General features: G+C 29.6%; 1 protein-coding gene across 1 annotated transcript in view; it reads right to left on the bottom strand.

Annotated features, from left to right (window-relative positions):
* The window catches only part of LOC145242818 (uncharacterized), a 230,279-nt gene extending 220,612 nt beyond the window's left edge, over positions 1 to 9,667 (bottom strand). The window contains exon 1 of the mRNA XM_080105943.1: positions 9,448 to 9,667. The gene's annotated coding sequence lies outside the window, so the exon portion shown is untranslated. The remainder of the gene's footprint in view (positions 1 to 9,447) is intronic.
* Between the last annotated feature and the right edge of the window lie 2,417 nt (positions 9,668 to 12,084).

Here is a 12,084-nt window from a genome sequence, read left to right as displayed (position 1 = left end):
ATCAGCCTTTTTATTAATCTTGAAAATAATGAATTCAATTATTGAAGAAGTTCTGTGATTTCCCTTGAAAACATTATGGCTTGATATTCAGATTAATTTACCATTGAATTGTCATATTTAGATGATCAGTGGGTTATGGCATTTTCTATTTTAAATGTAGAGTAGGAGAATCTGAATTAATGATGATTTCATATTATTTAAATTATTTGGGCTACTGCCCTCATCTTCAGTATTATTTTTGCAACATTTCAGTTGATATAACCTTTTTCTTCAAGTGTATCTTGTTGAACTAAGGAATCTTCCTGTAAGACTTCAACAATATGTATCGTATCTTGAATGGAACCCTTTATTTAATCAACAGGGGTAACATGCTCTCGTTCTGTCAGCCATGACTTGAGAGAAGTCAAAAACAAGTCATGATTCATGGATCCTTGCAGAGTAGAAAAAGTACTTGATAAAATTAAGATGTAATGTTACACTTTTCTGGAGATTGAATTTTGAATCCTTAGTGTGGTCGACACTCAAATTACAACTGCAAATTATTTAGGACTTTTACCGAGTCTTGTCTGATAGAACAAAAACATGCTACCCCAGTGCATTAAATACAGGGTTTCATTCAAAACTTCCAAATTTAACAGAAAGATACCCGAATTCGACAATAATCAATCTTTATTTCAAAAATTCAGAAACGATAACTTATTGGTGCTTCATGCCTATCAATGCTCGATTTATTGCAGAATTTTCAAGTGAAATTTATTTTTGCTCTTTTACCTTATTCTCATTTCTTCCTCTTCGCCTCCTCTTTCTGTCCACTATTTTCTTTCCTGGAGCAATATGACAGTGCAATCTTTGTGAGATGAGATTGTGATTTGCTTATTTTTTAAACTTTTCCCAACACTTACCTAGAACGTACAGACCTTACTCAAAAAATATTCTTTCTTTCTTTTTTCGTGGTTCAGAGAGTTTTATGATTATTAAGTTTAAAGGTTTTTGCCACATCAGATAGTTTTACTTTTTTAAAATTAATTTTTATTAGAAATACCTTCTTATATTTTGCAGTAAAAATGGCAGCACATAATTTGCACAAAGCACTGGAAATAATCAGAGAAACAAGACAGAATAACACAATAGTTTTACAATGCTTTATGAGATTTGTGAAACAAGCATAAATTGTAGTTACTATCAATAGGTTGACAAGAAAAGTCTTGTTGAATTTTCAATTTTGATTTCAAATGAGGTATTTTCAAATAAGTTTTTGTTATAATACCGTTACTTAATATATCATTTTAAACAGTGTTTATCGCCTCATGTAATCACTTAAATTATAATCGTTTTAAAACAATTATGTTTTCTTTTCAGAACATTAAATACAATATGGAAAAAAGCAAATTCACACAATTTTCTTATTTCAGTTCGAGCTAGGCTGAAAAGCTGCTAAAACAGCTCACAATATCAATGAAGTGTTTGGCACAGAAACCTCTACTGAAAGCACACCTTAATCAATCTAAAACAGAAAATATTTCACAAGCATGAATTATGTATAATGCTTAACTGGACGGAACTCAAGTACAAATATAAACATTTATTAACACATTGCAAATGCAATATGGACAAGTAACACAACATAAAAATGCAATAAAAATGTTAATAATTCACCCACTTGGTGGAGACCTCTATTATTGATTGGATGGATATCTTCCATCAATCTAAGGCTTGTATCTAACATGGAAGATAAGTGTGTCCTACCCTGTGAGGTTACATACTTTCTCTAACATGGGTTTTGATTCACCATATGGGAGAAGTGCTTTCTTGAATTCCTTGTCAGCCAAGGGAAACCACTCACCAGTGTATTTACAACCGGTGTCATTTCCATAATTCCCCTACATCATCTTGCATCATAACAGGTTTTACATCTTTTGAACCTGTCATGTTTTATTGGTTGGTATAAAACTCCAGGATATCATGTGTTTGAACATTTGCTATGATATGTTTACTGAGAGGAAGGTCAACAATTTTGTCCTCTGGTAGTATACAAGCTAAGTTTGTTTACTTCTAACAATGTTATCAATTTTATTTTTTATGAGTATAACCTATTTTGTAGTAGAAATGCTTTCGTTCAGATTTACTGAAAGTTGTGTACTGCAAATACGTGGAAGTTCTGCCAGTGTACATCTGTTATTTATAATTTGAACACAGAAGTCATGTTTTCTTCTCATCCGTCTTAGTGTGAAATGGATCCAAATCAGGACTGGAAAGGAAAGTTTCCTTCAATCAAATATTTCATAAATTAAAGAATCTTTTGTTGCCAGAATGATTTTAGTAACTTTTACTCATATTGTTTTTTTTAGCAAATTAGGTGTAAACCATTATAATATTTGCTAAGATTTTCTCTTCTGAAGAGATGGTAGACATTGAAAACCTATAGGTTAAGGAGATATACTAATTGAAATGTATTCTTTGTCTTACATATAATAATAAAAATTTTCTTGATTTGAAATTTTACCATTTCATGCCATAAATTTTAAATATATATATATATATATATATATATATATATATATTTGTTGGCTATGTAACCCCCAAAGTTAAGCAACGATGAGGCTGGCCAGTATCAGATGGATGACCATTTTGGGAATGCTAGGTGTCGTATATGAATAAAACAACTCCTGCCTCTAAGATCAATATTGGGCTACCATAGATGAATAAACAAGGAATTGCCGAAAGAAATTATCATATTTTAGCAAAATGCACAATTATTTATAGATGTTTTGCTTTTTTGGTATCAATTCTTCAAAGCATTTTCTATTTAATGGTATGTTAGCAATATTGGGCTCATTAAAAGAAAATTATAAATTTATTTTTCAAAGATTTAAAAGTAGTGTTTTTCGCAAAAATAATGAAAATGTATACTTTTTTGTTTATAATCTGAAAGATAATAATTATTATTATCATATTCAATGAATTTTACACAAAATTTTAAACAAAAAATGAAAAATTAAACACATTCAAAATTTGGATTTTCAACCTTAAAATCTGATACGTGCACAGTTGTTTTTGTTTTAATCTACAATCCTTACCCTCCCCACAATACAATATATTTTGCTCAGTTTTGGCTAATTATTTTAAGCATACCCGCAAATAAATGTGTGAATAACATTTTTCTGCAACGCAGACAAAGATAAACAAGAACAGGTGATTGAAAAAAAAATAAAAAAACAAACTAAACATTGTATTCATTCGACACTTCGTCTGTGTATTATTTTAGTTGTGAGTCATATGTTCAGTTTTCTTTCCTTTTCTCTTCTTTCCATCATATGATAATAAATTAAATCGGCTAGTAATTTCGAAATAGGTACTTGTACAGTTTAGTCAAGACATTAAAAAAATGAAAATATTGAAAAAAGTTTATATTGTATGTATCTGTTATGAAATGAAGTTCTCTGAAAAAAAAAATTCACTTAATTTCATCAAGTAGTTTTTGTTTTGTTTTTTTTTACAGTGAAAAAACAATTTGTTATGATACCGAGCAAAAGGTTCGATTTTTAGGAAGAAAATAATATTAAAGATGGGGAATGAGTGTTGGTGCTTTAACCTGAGTTATCTCCGCGTGGCGTGTTCAAAAACTTCAAGATGGCTAACTTTAATGTGCTGTCATAAATACATGTTTTTCCGATGTAAAAAAAAAACAAAACTGCTCGATCAAATTAAGTGAATTCTTTTTGGAGATCTTCAGTCAAAAACGGATACGTACAATATAACCTTTTTTCAATATTTTCATTTTTTTAATGTCTCGAAATAAAATATAAAAGTAACCCAAGACTAACGTTATTGTTAGGCATGATCATAAGGAAGGCAGAATTTTCGACCCTCATAGCAAATAATAACATTAAAAACTTGTGGCATAGAATTGATTCATTATAATTTTGATAGTATTCTCAAGAAGAAAGATCCTAAAAAATCTCATTTTTTTACTCTCCATAAAGCCGGTGAATTTTCAAAAATTCCTCAAAAAGCTAAAAACGGGAAAAATGAAATCCAATGTTTATTTCTACATATTTTGATGTAAACAATAGAAGCAACGTGATTTTTAAAATTTTCTCAAAAATCAAATGATTAATCAATTTCGTTAACTTTTTTTACATACATTACAAAATATGAGAATTTTTTTTTTTATCAGTTTATATGTAATTGAGATTTTTCTTTTGAAATATTTCAAAAGAAAAATCTCAATTATATATAAACTGATACAAAAATATTTCTCATATTCCCCCCTTCCTCCCAACACGATCTTATCAGAATAGGGGGATGAAATAAATATATTAATTTTTGGGTCACAAACGTTATTGATTTATATGATTTTGCTCGATTTTTCAAAAAAAAAAAAAAAAAAAAAAAGAAGCTACAAAATTATTTTAGTTTTACGAAAATTTAAAAAATTATTTATCATTTACATTTGACAGTTTTTACCTGTGTAATTTCAAATGATTTCTGAAATTATTTCTTATCTTTTTTTTTTTAATGATTGAATTTTTCAAGGTTAGTGAAAAAAATGTGGAAAATTCGGTCTTACAATTTATTATGAATAAACAGACAATCTTACTGTTAATAATTACAAAAAATAAATCGATGCCGTTTTTGGTCATTGAATAAATAAAAAATAATTTTCATTCGAATGTGAATAATTTCGAGTACAATAGACCAATATAGAAAAAAAATTAGAGTGTTTTCTTCAAAGGTAATCCTAGTTCGTTGTCGTTGTCTTTTTTATTCTAAAATATTCAATTTTCACACCTCGCTATGAGTTGTTTTGAATTCGGTAAAGATGTCAGTATGTCTAATTAGCAAAATGGTGTGAAATAATCTAAACGCTTTTCGGTGCCGACTTCAAAATTACTCGGTGGTTATAAAAATGTTTTCATATTGAAGGTGTTTTGGTAGCGGAAAAGAAGAAAAATGTAGAATATGAAAAAAAATAAATACATAGTTATTACATATTTCGCTTTTTCTTGTACACGACAGACGTTTTCTTCAGAGTTCATACCAAAATTGATTCCAAACGTTTTCTCTGACAAAATCGTGAAACACCCTCCCATGTTAAGAATGTGTTTCGAAATAACATTATTTTAGTGCATTAATTCTAAGATTTAAAATTTAAATAATGTTTTGTTATAGGATAATTGATATTTTCTAGAATAAAGAGGAATTTCATAAAAGTGATTTAAATATTACTTTTTCGGGCTACAAATTACGATATCGAAAAATATTTTAATTAATTTACTTTCTGTTTGATCAAATGGAATATATTTTTCTATAAACAAACATGAAAATTTATTATTTTGTAATCTTATAATTAGAAATAAATACATTTATTTAAAGAAATGGAATTTAGTTTACTCCATAAAACATTACTTAATGTTTTTCCATGTTTTTTTTATCATCTGTTAATAAACGATGAAATCCTTACACTTAGTTTCTTTCATAGTAAACGGAATTGCAACTGTTGTAAGTTTTATGAGTTTCAGATGTGACATTTTTATATACAAAAATTAAATGTCTATGTTATCATATTTCAAGCCAAAGGTAAGGTTTTTACTGTTATATTTTACTTGACTAATAATTGAACTAAAATTTTAACAAAGTATAATGTATATTTGCACTAATTTTTTTTCCTGTGTTTTTATGATCAATTGGACTAGTTTTATTGTATCTACGAAAAATTTACAGCCATTTTAAATTTTTGTCGTTTTTTTTAAGGTTTTGTCATTTGGTGATGATCGAATTAAATTTCGCCGTTTTATGAAGTGAAAAAAAAATGTGGTACTTGTACAGTTTAATCAAGACATTAAAAAAATGAAAATATCGAAAAAAGGTTATATTGTACGTATCTATTATGAACTGAAGATCTCCGAAAAAAATTTTCATTTAATTTGATCAAGTAGTTTTTTTTTTTTTTTTTTTTTTTTTTTACAGCAGAAAAACACGTTTTTATAACAGACATCTTGGATTTTTTCTTAATTTTTGTTTGGAGTTTAGAAACGTCATGGAAGATAACTCCAGTTAAAGCGCCGACACTCCCTCCCCATCTTTAATACTAGCGTTTCTTCTTAAAAATCGAACCTTTTGCTCGGTGATTGAGATTGTCGGACTGACTTCCTCATCTTGGTTGTTATTGTCACAACGTTTCGGCCGTTTTGCCCTCCGGCCTTTGTCAGGTGTTTTGTATCGAACTGGCGAACCGTTTGTTAGGAGTCTCGAACCCAACCCTTTATTATTATTACGGGGGTACCGTGTTCGGACTCCAGCTAGGCTTTGGGACATAGTTGCTGAGTGACATATGGCCGTGTGGTCCTAGACGTTGTATCAAAGTTTACAGTTACCCAAAGGTGCTGAGTTCAATCCTGAACGAAGGCAGTGAAAAAGTAACATTCAAAACAGAGAATCAGCAACTATGTCCCAAAGCCTAGCTGGAGTCCGAACACGGTACCCCCATAATAATAATAAAGGGTTGGGTTCGAGACTCTTAACAAACGGTTCCTCAGTTTGATACAAAACACCTGACGAAGGCCGGAGGGCAAAACGGCCGAAACGTTGTGACAATAACAACCAAGATGAGGAAGTCAGTCTGACAATCTCAATCAATAAAAACACCTCATCTCAAAAATACAGACAATTACTTTGCTCGGTATCATAACAAATTGTATTTTTGCTGTAAAACAAAAACTACTTGATGAAATTAAGTGAAATTTTTTTCGGAGAACTTCATTCCATAACAGATACATACAATTTAAACTTTTTTTCGATATTTTCATTTTTTAATATTTTGACTAAACTGTACAAGTACCAACAATGTTTATATGTGATTTAAACTTTAGTCCTTCTTCAATCTAGAGTAAAAATTACGATAAATTAATTTTATTTTACTAGTTTTTAGTTATACTTTTATGGGTGTGGAGAATTAGTGTCATGCCTACGTTATTGTGCATTCGCTTGCATAAAGGAGTAAGGAGTTTTTTATTATTATAATGTTTATATTAAAAGAAGTATTTAATTAAAATGAAACAAAAGCGTCAAATGAAGTTAATCCCTGAAATTGCCGAAACAGTACACGATCGTCACCATAAGCAACCACATAAAGTTATTTATTTTAGGTTTCCTTTTTTATTTGCAGAAATTAAGGCACTTCTGCATGTCAGTGACATTAGGCGAATGTATGTATTTTAGTTTCAAGAACCGTCGACATATGTCACTTGTCAGCCAAAAAAAGGGGTCGATAACTCTTCCTTTCTAAAAGTGCTTGCAAACTAAAATTATATTCTGCTACACTTTTATACAATGTTTCGGTACAAAAAAAATATTCTTAAATCTATGTTTCATGTTTTTTAAAATTATATTTTACTACATTTTTTATAGAACCTTACCGTAAAAAACAAACAAACAAATAATTCTAAAAACAATCTATAAATGTTTTCTGCTTTTTATCATATCACTCATGGAAAAGAAGTTATACCAATACATTAAAAGTGTAGGCAAATGTGTATTTCAGCCGTGTAAATTATTTGACAGACAAAAATTTATAACAATTATTTATTTTTATATAAAACACATTATTAGACCCTAAGGTTGAAATAAAACCCGAAAAAAATTAATTTGTATAATTTTTTTTTATTAGACTAAATGTACAACAATCGAGGCTGCCATCTTGTTTTGAAAATTTAGCCTTTCTAAGGCTTGCCAGATTAGCCTTTTTGAGGCCAAATTTGGCCTAAAAAAAGCCAATCTGGCAAGCCTTAGAAAGGCCAAATTTTAAAAAATGGCGGCCTTGATTGTTGTATATTTAGCCTAATAAAAAACGTTGAAAAAATAATACAGATTAAATTTTTTCGGGTTTCATTTCAGCCTTAGGGTCTAATAATGTGTTTTATATAAAAATAAATAATTTTTATAAATTTTTGTCTGTCAAATAATTTACGCGGCTGAAATACACATTTGCCAAATTATATTTTGATACATTTTTTATGCAATAAATGTTTCGATTTTCATATTTTTGTGCTATTTATTTTGTTACTAGCGGGGGGGGGGTACCTGGCGTGGCATGGGTGTTTGTAGGTGTGTGTGTTGGCCAGGTGTTAGGAGGTGTAAAAGGGAGAGAAAAAAAAGTTTTAGTAGAAAAGTAGGCTTGAAGCCCGAACCTTTGACGTGGAGATGGAAATGAAATGGAAAAAAACCCCGGGACCTAGCCATCTCGGCTACGAGAGAAGAGGAATGAGAAACCTCTTAATTTAACGTTTATAAAATGAAATTAACAGGTGTGAGAACCTTAAGTTGCGTGATGTTTGACCTTGAACATGATGCAGCTGTAAGCCAGGTTTCGCTTGTTTTATACTGAAAAGCAAAAGATACACGGGACGCTCTAAAAATCTGGAAAAAATAAGGTGTTAAAGTCGGGCAAATTAAATAGACAGGCGACCCCCATTCGTAACTCATATATAATCCCATTTAGACGTGATATAAAAAGTTTTAAGAAGGAATGAGCCAAGCAAAAAGTCCAGCAAAAAAAGCTTTTTACAGACATACACAAAAAGCGAACACGCATACATACATACATACACACATTTTTGCTTTTATATATATAGATTATATATTTTTGCGTTATCGTAAACACTTGTTTATATTTGAGGTTCACATAATGCTCACTAGACGTCAGTTCTCTTTCGAAGAACAGGGGTCGATAACTCATCTCGGTTGCTAATATCTCACTGACATGCAGAAGTGCCGAAATTAATTATGCACTCGCCATAAAAATCCAAGGAAGAAATCAGTATTTTAAACTATGGCCGAAGCGTCAAGTAAATAACAACGCTCGCCTAGTTTAAACAATTATGAATGTCATTTCATTTTGTTTTTATTAATAAAAAATTATGTTTCATGAAAAACTTCCCCGTTTTCATTAATTAAATCGAAACATTTCCAATTAAACAATTACGGATATATGTTCTCTTTCACTTTCTTTATTTACTTTTTTTTGTTCATAGTTCTTCCCGGAATTTTATCTAGTTTAATTTTTTTGTTATTTATTTCTAACTTCGGCCATAGTTTAAAATACTGATTTCTCCCTTGCATTTTTACGGCAGGTGCGTGAAATAAAATGGCGTCTCCAGCTTCGGCGATAAAGTGTAGAAGTACCGTAAGCTGTTTCGGCGATTTCTAGGACTAACTTCATTAGGCGCTTGTGGAGATTAATTTTTTTAAGTTAAAAATTTTTTTTTTCTTTTTATCATTTAAAATTATTTCATTCTCCGATTGATTATTTGGCGTCGTAAATTGTCTCTCGCAAAATATGCTTATTTTTGATTGGTCAATACTAGTTATCCTTTTCCTTTAGATTAACAACTCCGTTGACATAAACGCATATTTAAAATTGTTTGAAAAGTTATTGAACAATCTTACCTTTTAATTCAATACGAAACAAAAACATAAAAAAACGAGTTGACTTATTTTGCGTTCCCCCAAAAAATATTGGGTCGGTTTGTTGGAGTTCCTGTTGTGTGTGTACAATACATTTAAAATAAAATATATGAATATAGAATGAAAATTAAATAATAAATACACTATTTAAAAATGAAAATATATTTTTTTAAATCTTGACTGTTAAACAAATACGAACATCATGAAGCGGTGTAGATAATTGTTTTGTTCCTGTCATAAAAGGTTCCTTTGCGACTTAGACATGAGGAAACGTTTTTCAATAAACTTAGGCTTGTATTTGTCGATGTTTAAGGGACAACTGCTTATAAATGAATAGGAAATAACAAAAGAGGCGTATGTTGGATTAAAATAATGTTTACTTTTCGAAACTATTAAGGAAAAGCAAAAACGGTGAAGTGGTCGTATTGACAAATTGATTTAAACCAAGAAAGTAAACTAGAACCACGAGATTACATTAAAACAATTCACTGTTCATTTCAAGTTTTTTGCAATATTTGCATACAAATCTACTGACGGTGAGCTTCATCTTTTCTATGGAAAATCTGTGCTTCGTTATTAGAGTGAAATTCGAAATATCAAATTTCAAGTAAAACCGATGCCCTCTACTTAAATGTCATGCCAAAGTAATGAAGTTAATTAACATATCCAAAAGTTACAAAAAACGATATGGTAGAAAGTTAATTATTAATGAAAATAGTTTTCGAAGATAATTAGAGTACATTAGCCCCCCCCCCTACAGCTTTGTGTAAAACGTCAGCGTTTTACACAATAACAGCAACGTCATCATTTCGTGTGTTTGCTATTTTCTGTGTCAATTTCTATGGATGGGCATGGGCATGGGCATTGGCGATATAATGGTTTTTGCTATCGGATTTTCATAGTTATAGATTTTTTTACGAACTACATAGACGAGAGTTAATAAAATTTATTTGAACGTCTTCTGTATCTAAAGATAATACTGCTTAAAGGCCTTCGTAGTTTTTTTGGAAAAAGGCGCAAAAATAAAGTTCACACTCTATCAATTTAAATAATAAAATCCAAACGAATTTTTTAGGCCGATTTTGGATTTTTATTATATCAGGAGCCATATATTCTACAATATGAATATATTTTTTTTATAATATTGAAACCTGTTATAAAAAAAAAATCTTTGCTTAAACTTCATTTCTCGGAATATCGGAATTTAATATGATTTAAAGCTGTTAAAAAATTATTATTGTTTAGAATTCTGTTTGTTGTTGTTGTTGTTGTTGTTGTTGTAATTCAAATAATTATATTACCGAGAAAAAAATTATCAAGAAAAAGTGTTTATTAATTTTTTTTTTAATATAATAATATGGATTTTATGTTTAATTTTATTTACAACTTTAAAGTAATTGAAATAAATAACAGGATTTTATATATATTAAAAAATGATTTTTTTAAAAAACGTATTTGATCTTTAAAACTTTGAAAAATGTTGAAATTTTTATGGATCCACATTTATTTTGTTTAGTTTTCGTAACATGAATTATAGGAGGTAGAACACCTAAAAAATATTTCATCTAATATATTTAACGAAACCTACTTTTATTATGTAAGTTTATTTATTAATGAATAAATATAAAAAATTTCAGGGAAATATGACGATTATTTGATTTTTGCTAGATTTCTTAAAACATGGATATGTTTACAGCTTCAAAAACGTCACTACACAGGAATGTTGTTTTAAAGCATCGATAATGTAAACGCGATTTTAGTGTTGCATTTTCATTATTTTGGTATGTTGTAAAATTAAAAAAATATATTAGCAGTTTATTTGAAGCTTCTTCTTTAAAAGGTAAAAAAGTTAGGATGATAATGTTAAGTATTTTTTTTATATGTTCATTTGCGTGACATGACAATTAAGTTTTTAAAAAAAATTTTTTTACTTGAAATTCAATATTTCAATTTTTCAAATTTCGCAATAATAATGAAGAAACACAACAAAATCTTTATAATATACGCACCTGTTATGGAACGAAAATGTTGTATTCCCAAAATTGTGTAAATTAATGAAGCAGTGTTTTTTTTTTCATATAGAAAATCATTTTTTTTTAAAAATTAATAGTAATTCGTAGGCATTGCAAAGATGAATTTGATCTCTATTTTTGTCTTGGTAGTTCAAACTGAGTTGTCTAGTTTGAGATTTTTTTTTTTTTTAAATCCTAGCAGTGCCAGGAGGCAAGGTGGGATGTAGCACGCTTTTGCCTTTGTGCTGTGGAAAGCTTACACTTCTTGACCTGGTGTAGCTAGTGGTGGTGCTGTAATCCTTTGCTTCATCATCATCATCATCATCATCATCATCATCATCATCATCATCATTACTATACAGCATTCACCTTCCTAGCCCTGACAGGAGTGAGGGGCGAGGAAGGGCCTTTTGCCCATTTACACTAGTTTTGAGTTAGTCGACATCAGCATAAGATGCTGGGCTTCGAACGTTGTCTAAAACCTTTTTTTTAACGTTAAACACAACGTTGATGTTACAATTTCATTCTCAGTTAATTATAAGGCTCTGAGACCTGTAGCTGCAAAAACTTGCTACAATCATAGGCAGGAGTTAATTCTCGCAGTTTG

The sequence above is a fragment of the Euprymna scolopes genome, chromosome 21 (assembly GCF_053919585.1).
Source record: "Euprymna scolopes isolate OS-2025 chromosome 21, ASM5391958v1, whole genome shotgun sequence".
Lineage (NCBI taxonomy): Eukaryota > Metazoa > Mollusca > Cephalopoda > Sepiida > Sepiolidae > Euprymna > Euprymna scolopes.
This window is presented reverse-complemented; position numbering and strand designations above follow the sequence as displayed.